Raw genomic sequence first — 6,406 nt, forward strand, 5'->3', positions numbered from 1 at the left:
CCTGCTGTTACATTATTTCAGGGAAAGCTGGGGGCGGGGGAAGTTTATTAAATTTGGAAGGGTTGCTTCTCTGGGGAAACTCTGAAAAAGAAAGGAAGAAAAAGAACCCTCGACTGATGATGGAAAGCCGAGCTCAGAGCAGGGGATTACGGGGATCAGCCGAGATCATCTCACTGCTTTCATTAACCCCAGAGTTTATTTTTTCCCTCTCCTTCTTGACAAGTTCACGGGAGACTGACAGCCACAGCCGACGGCTGCCAACCTGGCCTCTCGAAGCAGAGTCCCTGGTGAAGCCCCCTAGGGGCTGTGGCTGGGGGAGACCTGGGTTCTTATCAGCTCAGCCAGTGTAGTGGCTGAACAGTGTCCCTCCAAATTCGTGTCCACCCGGAACCTCAGAATGTGATCCAATTTAGAAATAGAGTCTTTATGGATGTGATTATTTAAGGGTCTCGAGATAAACTCACCCTGGAGGCACGTAAAGACAGAGGCAGAGATTGGAGGGATGCAGCTACAAGCCAAGGAACGCTGGGGCCCCCAGAAGCTGAAGAGGCAAGGGGGATCCTCCCCGAGAGCCCTCAGAGGGAGCACAGCCCCTGCCGACACCATGATTTCATATTCTGGCCTCCAGAACTGTGAGAGAATCAATTTCTTTGTTTTATGCCACCAAGTTTCTGATTTGTTCCAGCAGCCCGAGGACACTGTATAGACTTTAATTGATCTCATGGCTTGATCAAGTCTCTCACTCTGCTGGTCCTCAATTAGCTCATCTGTAAAGTGGGATGCCCTTGAACTCGATCTATTCAACAAATCTGTGTTGGGCATCTCTTATGTGCCCGGCATTGGATATATTGCAGGAAGCCAAATAGACAGGAACCCCTGCCCCCATGAAGCTGACATCCCAGAGGGTGGGAGGAAGGTAATATACGTGATAATAAGTAAAATACTGTGTATGTCAGGACGTGCAAAATCCTACGGGAAAACATAAAGTGAGGAAGGAGAGCAGAAGCACTGGTGGAAGGTGGGGGTCTGTATTGTCAAGAAAGGCCTTACTGGGCTTCCCTGGTGGCGCAGTGGTTGAGAGTCCACCTGCCGATGCAGGGGACGCGGGTTCATGCCCCGGTCCGGGAGGATCCCACGTGCCGCGGAGCGGCTGGGCCCGTGAGCCATGGCTGCTGAGCCTGCGCATCCAGAGCCTGTGCTCCGCAACGGGAGGGGCCACAGCAGTGAGAGGCCCGCGTACCGTGAGGAAAAAAAAAAAAAAAGAAAGGCCTTACTGAGAAGCTGACATTTGAGCCAGAATAGGAAGGAGATAAACTGTGTTCCAGACGGAAGGCATAGTAAATGCAAAGGCCCTGGGGCAGGAGCAAGACCTCTGTGCTCAAGAAACAGTAGTGAGGGTAGAACAGAGTGAAAGAAAGGGAAAGTGGATAAATGGTTTCTAAGTCCCCTTCCAGGGCTAGATTTCTAGAAGGCTTTGCTTCTATCTGGCTGATATAGCCAAACCTGGAACGTGTATGTCATGGGAAATTCACACAAATTACAGGGAATTTGTAAGTTTGGCTTCTCTCAGGGAGGTAGGACTGGTGAGAGTGCACAGGGCTCTTTCCTGTAGCCCGCACAAAACTTGATTCCAACATCTGGGCAGTAATAAGGGAGGAGGACAGGAGATCAGCCTAAAAGGTGACCTCTATGGCTGGACCAGACCTCAGGCTGGATCATCCAGTGGGCGGGGATCCTCTCTTGCTCTTTTGTCCCCAAAGGTAATTCTCCTCTCTGGTTTCTTTCCCTTCCGAGTCACATTTAAGGATGGAAAGTACTTAATTCTCCTGGACCCCAGAGCACACTGAGAATCCCTTGTATAAAGACAAGGATGCTGGCTTTTGCCTCAAGTGGGCCTGGGGCCAAATCCCCAGCCAGGATGACTGTGGTTCAGCGTTCAGCTCCCCTACTTGCTGGGTACATGACCCTGGGTATTTAACCTCTCTGTACCTCAGTTTCCTTTTCTGCTAATGGGGTAGTGATGGTTGCAACCTCCTGTCCAGGGTTGTTGTGAGGCTTAACTAGGGCTCCGTGCTGTTAGCCTGAATGACTATTCCTGCCTTTGTTGTTATTGAGCCCGCTCCAGTGGTCATCCTCTGGCAGCGAGGGGGTGTGAGAAGGACAAGCAGAGCACATGACACATGCTCCCAGCTCTCAGGCCCTTTGTATCAGATATGCGGCGTCACAGAGAGACAGTCACCTGCTCCTGACTCTAGGGGCGTAGGGTGGAGGAGGGCAGGCACAGGGGAAGTCCAGGAGCGGCGTTGGGGGCGGTCAACTCTCCCAAGGGTGCGAGTCTGATGTGATGGGTTATTTAAATATTTTTACATCAAGAATGTATTAGGGGGCTTCCCTGGTGGCGCAGTGGTTGAGAGTCTGCCTGCCGATGCAGGGGACACGGGTTCGTGCCCCGGTCCAGGAGGATCCCACATGCCGCGGAGTGGCTGGACCCATGAGCCATGGCCACTGGGCCTGCGCGTCCAGAGCCTGTGCTCCGCAAAGGGAGAGGCCACAACAGTAAGAGGCCCGTGTATAGCAAAAAAAAAAAAAAAAAAAAAAAGAATGTATTAGCTAATGACCTATGCTAAGGAGCTCATCAACAACATGTGGACAAAATTATCTGTTGAAGATTATATTCAGTTTGAAGATGCTGACTTGCCAGCACTTGAAATAAAAAAAGAAGCCGAAAGAATGGGTGCCAAAGATTACAGTACCTGAGCCTTTTCAAATGATGATTAGAGAGCAGAAGAAAAGAGAACATGAAATCTAAATGAGGTATTGAAATGGCACGCAAACCGCTCAAAAAACAAGAAGAATCGGAGTGTAAGAAAAACTTCCGAGCCAACCCAGTTCCTGCGTTCGTCTTTCTCCCCCTTTATCATGATATAGTCAAGCAAAATGAAGAACAGAGGAGGTCTATGAAGGAGAAGAACAAAGAAGCTCTTTTGGCCTCGCAAAAGCCGTTTAAGTATATTGCAAGGGAGGAACAGAAGCAAGCAATTTGGGAAAAGCAGCTGAAAGACTTTTTTAAGTCTAAAAAGAAAACAAACCGATTTAAAGCCAGACCTATACCTCGATCTACTTATGGTTCAACTATCAATGGCAAGTTAACAGAAGAAGAGCTCTGTAGAAACATTAGGACGCGGCAGAGAACCCAAGACTTTTTACAGAATTCATCCCCTCTGCCTTGTACTCCAGCTTGCAGAAGTTATGCTACAAGGAAGCCCAAGTGTCCTGAACAGGCTGAAAAGTCCAAGTGTAAACACAAGTTTAGGTGCCAGGCTGCTGATTCTGAAGACCTTCCTGAGAGATATCAGAAACATCACTCAGAACAGAAGTGTCCAAAACCCCTGACAGTCTGTGAACCATCTGACCTTCATGCAGCCTCACCTGCATCCACTAAAAGAGAGAAAATCTTGGCAGATATTGAAGCAGATGAAGAAAATTTTAAAGAAACATGTTGGCCTTATCTGTCTCCAAGGTGCAGGTCACCAGTAAGAAGTACAATTGCAAAGCCTGTGCCTTGTAGCTTCAACCCTCCCATGCCCATGGTGTCCTCCAGGGGAAGAGAACAAGCCACAAGAAAGAGTGAAAGGAAAGGATGGGGCTTCCCTGGTGGCGCAGTGGTTGAGAGTCTGCCTGCCGATGCAGGGGACACGGGTTCGTGCCCCAGTCCGGGAAGATCCCACATGCCGCGGAGTGGCTGGGTCCGTGAGCCATGGCCGCTAAGCCTGCGCCTCCGGAGCCTGTGCTCCGCAACGGGAGAGGCCACAACAGTGAGAGGCCCGCGTACCGCAACCAAAAAAAAAAAAAAAAAAAAAAAAAAAGGAAAGGATGAGAGACTACCGACGAGAACTAGAAGAAAGAGAAGAAAAATTAAAAAACAGGCCGCTGCCATTTGAAAGAGTTGCTCAGAAAAATGCAAGAATGGCAGCAGAAAAGCATTATTCTAACACCTTAAAAGCACCAGGAATATCTGATGAGTTTGTTTCAGAGAAAGGCCAAAGTGGAAAAATATTTGAGTACTTCAGCAATCAAAAGATGAAAAGTTTCACTGAATAAAGAAAGTTTTAATGAAGAAGAAAAAATAGAAGAGAGAGAGAATGGGGAAAAAAATTATCTTACTGATACCAACAGCCAAGATTCTTGCAAGGAAACAGGTGAAGCCGATGAAGAGAGTGGAGAAGAGAATTGTGTTGACGAATAAAACTGAATCAGTCAGCAGGGTCTCCTCTCTGTGCCCCTGCTGTTGTTGGCAGCGTCGGGGGTCAGGAGCTGCGCTTGTGGTGTTAAGGACATCTATGGGAACCCGTCTGATACGTGCAGGTCTCTTGAGCAAAGTCCTCATGTACCCTGAAAAGGCTGAATCCAGCTGATGGGTGATTTGGTCAGTTGGAGTCAGGCTTTGTCTATTCAGTTTTTAAAATCACTACCTATGGTCTGTTTGCAACTTTGATCTTACTTTAATTTTTAAAAAGTGTTTGAGAATCACAGCTGTCACAAACTGATTAGGTATAAAAATATACATTATTTCACCATTTTGGGTGGAAAAGATTGCTTAGCATTGAGAGCAGAGGGGAGTATTGGCCTTTGGTGAATTGTTTGAAAAAAATGCTCTGGAAAGAATGAATCAATAAATATTTTTAAATTGTAAAAAAAAAAAAAAAAAAAAAAGAATGTATTAGCACAGTGATTGTTCAAGAAAGATTGACTGAGCACCTTGTGAGTGCCAGGCCCCGATCTAAGTGCTGGAGACAAAGCAGCAAACAAGACGCAGTCCCTGTGTGGCACGTACAGCCTAGCTCGGAGAGACGTGGAAAAATAAATGAATACACAGACAATGAAATACACCATCTAATAGCAGGTAGAGAAATGCTATGGAAAAAAAGATGAAACAATTTAAGAGATAGAAGAATGAGATGGGGAAGAGGCAGGCGTTCTTAGCAGAACAGGGAAAGCATCGCTGGGGAATGACATCCAAATAAAGCGAGCCAGCCTTGGAGACGGTTAAGGAACGGGCTCTCCAGGCGGTGGAACCAGCAGCTGCAAAGGCCTGGAGGCAGGGCGATCCTTGTCCCATTGGAGGAACAGCAAGCAGACCGAGTGGAGTGTCGCTGGAGCTCAGTGGGTGATGGACAGTGTGGCAGGAAATGAGGCCTGGGAGAGAAAGAGTTGGGGCCAGCTCAGGTATTTTAATGGAGGAGTGAGTGAAGAGGTATTTAAATGGTGATTTCGAACAGTAATCTTTAAAATCATTACCAATAGAGCCATTTCTGGGGTCGCCTTTCCAACCCCCAGTATGGTGTCTTCCTTTCTGGGCTCTGATACTTCTCTCTGGCCCTCTCCATCCATAACTAGCCCCCTGTCCCTCACCCCCAGCTCCTTCCACAATTCTCTCTCCCACACTGGCTGGCTTTGGCAGAGACTCAGAACTCCAGCTCAGCCTGGTCAGCAGGAAGTCACCCTCGGCTCTGATTCTGAGTAGAATCCTAACCCCCGGGGCTGGGTATTTCCTTTGGTCGGATGAATAAACTCAAGAGAAGGGGGCTGTAGAGACCACTGAGGGAAGAGATCAATGGGGTCTTGTGAGCAGGGCAGGGTTAGGGAGTACCCCAAACTTCTCCACCAGAAAGAAATTGGGGTGATAAAGATGCCTCTTTGGGTTCTAAATCCACCATGTCTCTTCCCCCAGGACCTTCCTCCCTCCTTCAGGTCACCGGGACCCCGAGGCCAGGGGACATCTGGAGTCCATTAGAATGGCATCAATCCCACACGGGGATGTTTTGACTGGACCCTTGGATGGATTTCTTGTACATTAACAGTGTTTATTTTCCAATAAAGATTCTGAAGTCAAGATTGCTGCCCTGGCCTCTTCTAAGGCGGGGGAGAGGAGCCGGAAAGCCTGCCCTGCTGACCCAAGGGTCCTTGGGTCCTCCAATGAGGATGGTGGAAGCTTCGAGATGTGGTATATCACCTTGTAGGTGGTCAGAACCCAAGATTGAGCCCAACCCTCTCATGATACGTAGTCTCTGTTGTAGCTATTCAGCAGTGCCCCTGCAACACAGTCACAGACAATACAGAAACCAATCAACAGGGCTGTGTGTCGATAAAACTTTATTTGTAAAAACAGAGGGGCCACAGTTTGCTGACCTCTGCCCTGTGGTATCCCTATGCTCCCCAAAAGATCTGGGGCACGGTATGTGATCAATAAGTATTTGTGATCAATAAATATTTGCTGATTTGATGAATGATTCTTGCTGTTCAGGAGCTGTGAGACCTTGAGCAAGTCACTGTCTCTTTCTGAGTCTCCATTTCCTCATTTGTAGAACAAAGAGGTTGTACCAGATGAGTTTTGATAGTCTATGAG

General features: G+C 48.0%; 1 pseudogene across 1 annotated transcript; it reads left to right on the forward strand.

Annotated features, from left to right (window-relative positions):
* Positions 1 to 2,436: 2,436 nt before the first annotated feature.
* Positions 2,437 to 4,246, forward strand: LOC309816511 (protein FAM161A-like; annotated as a pseudogene). The gene is made up of 2 exons: positions 2,437 to 3,635; positions 3,868 to 4,246. The product of its transcript is annotated as a protein FAM161A-like (transcript).
* Positions 4,247 to 6,406: the final 2,160 nt, after the last annotated feature.

Source organism: Mesoplodon mirus (genome assembly GCF_964341445.2).
Source record: "Mesoplodon mirus genome assembly, chromosome: 15".
Lineage (NCBI taxonomy): Eukaryota > Metazoa > Chordata > Mammalia > Artiodactyla > Ziphiidae > Mesoplodon > Mesoplodon mirus.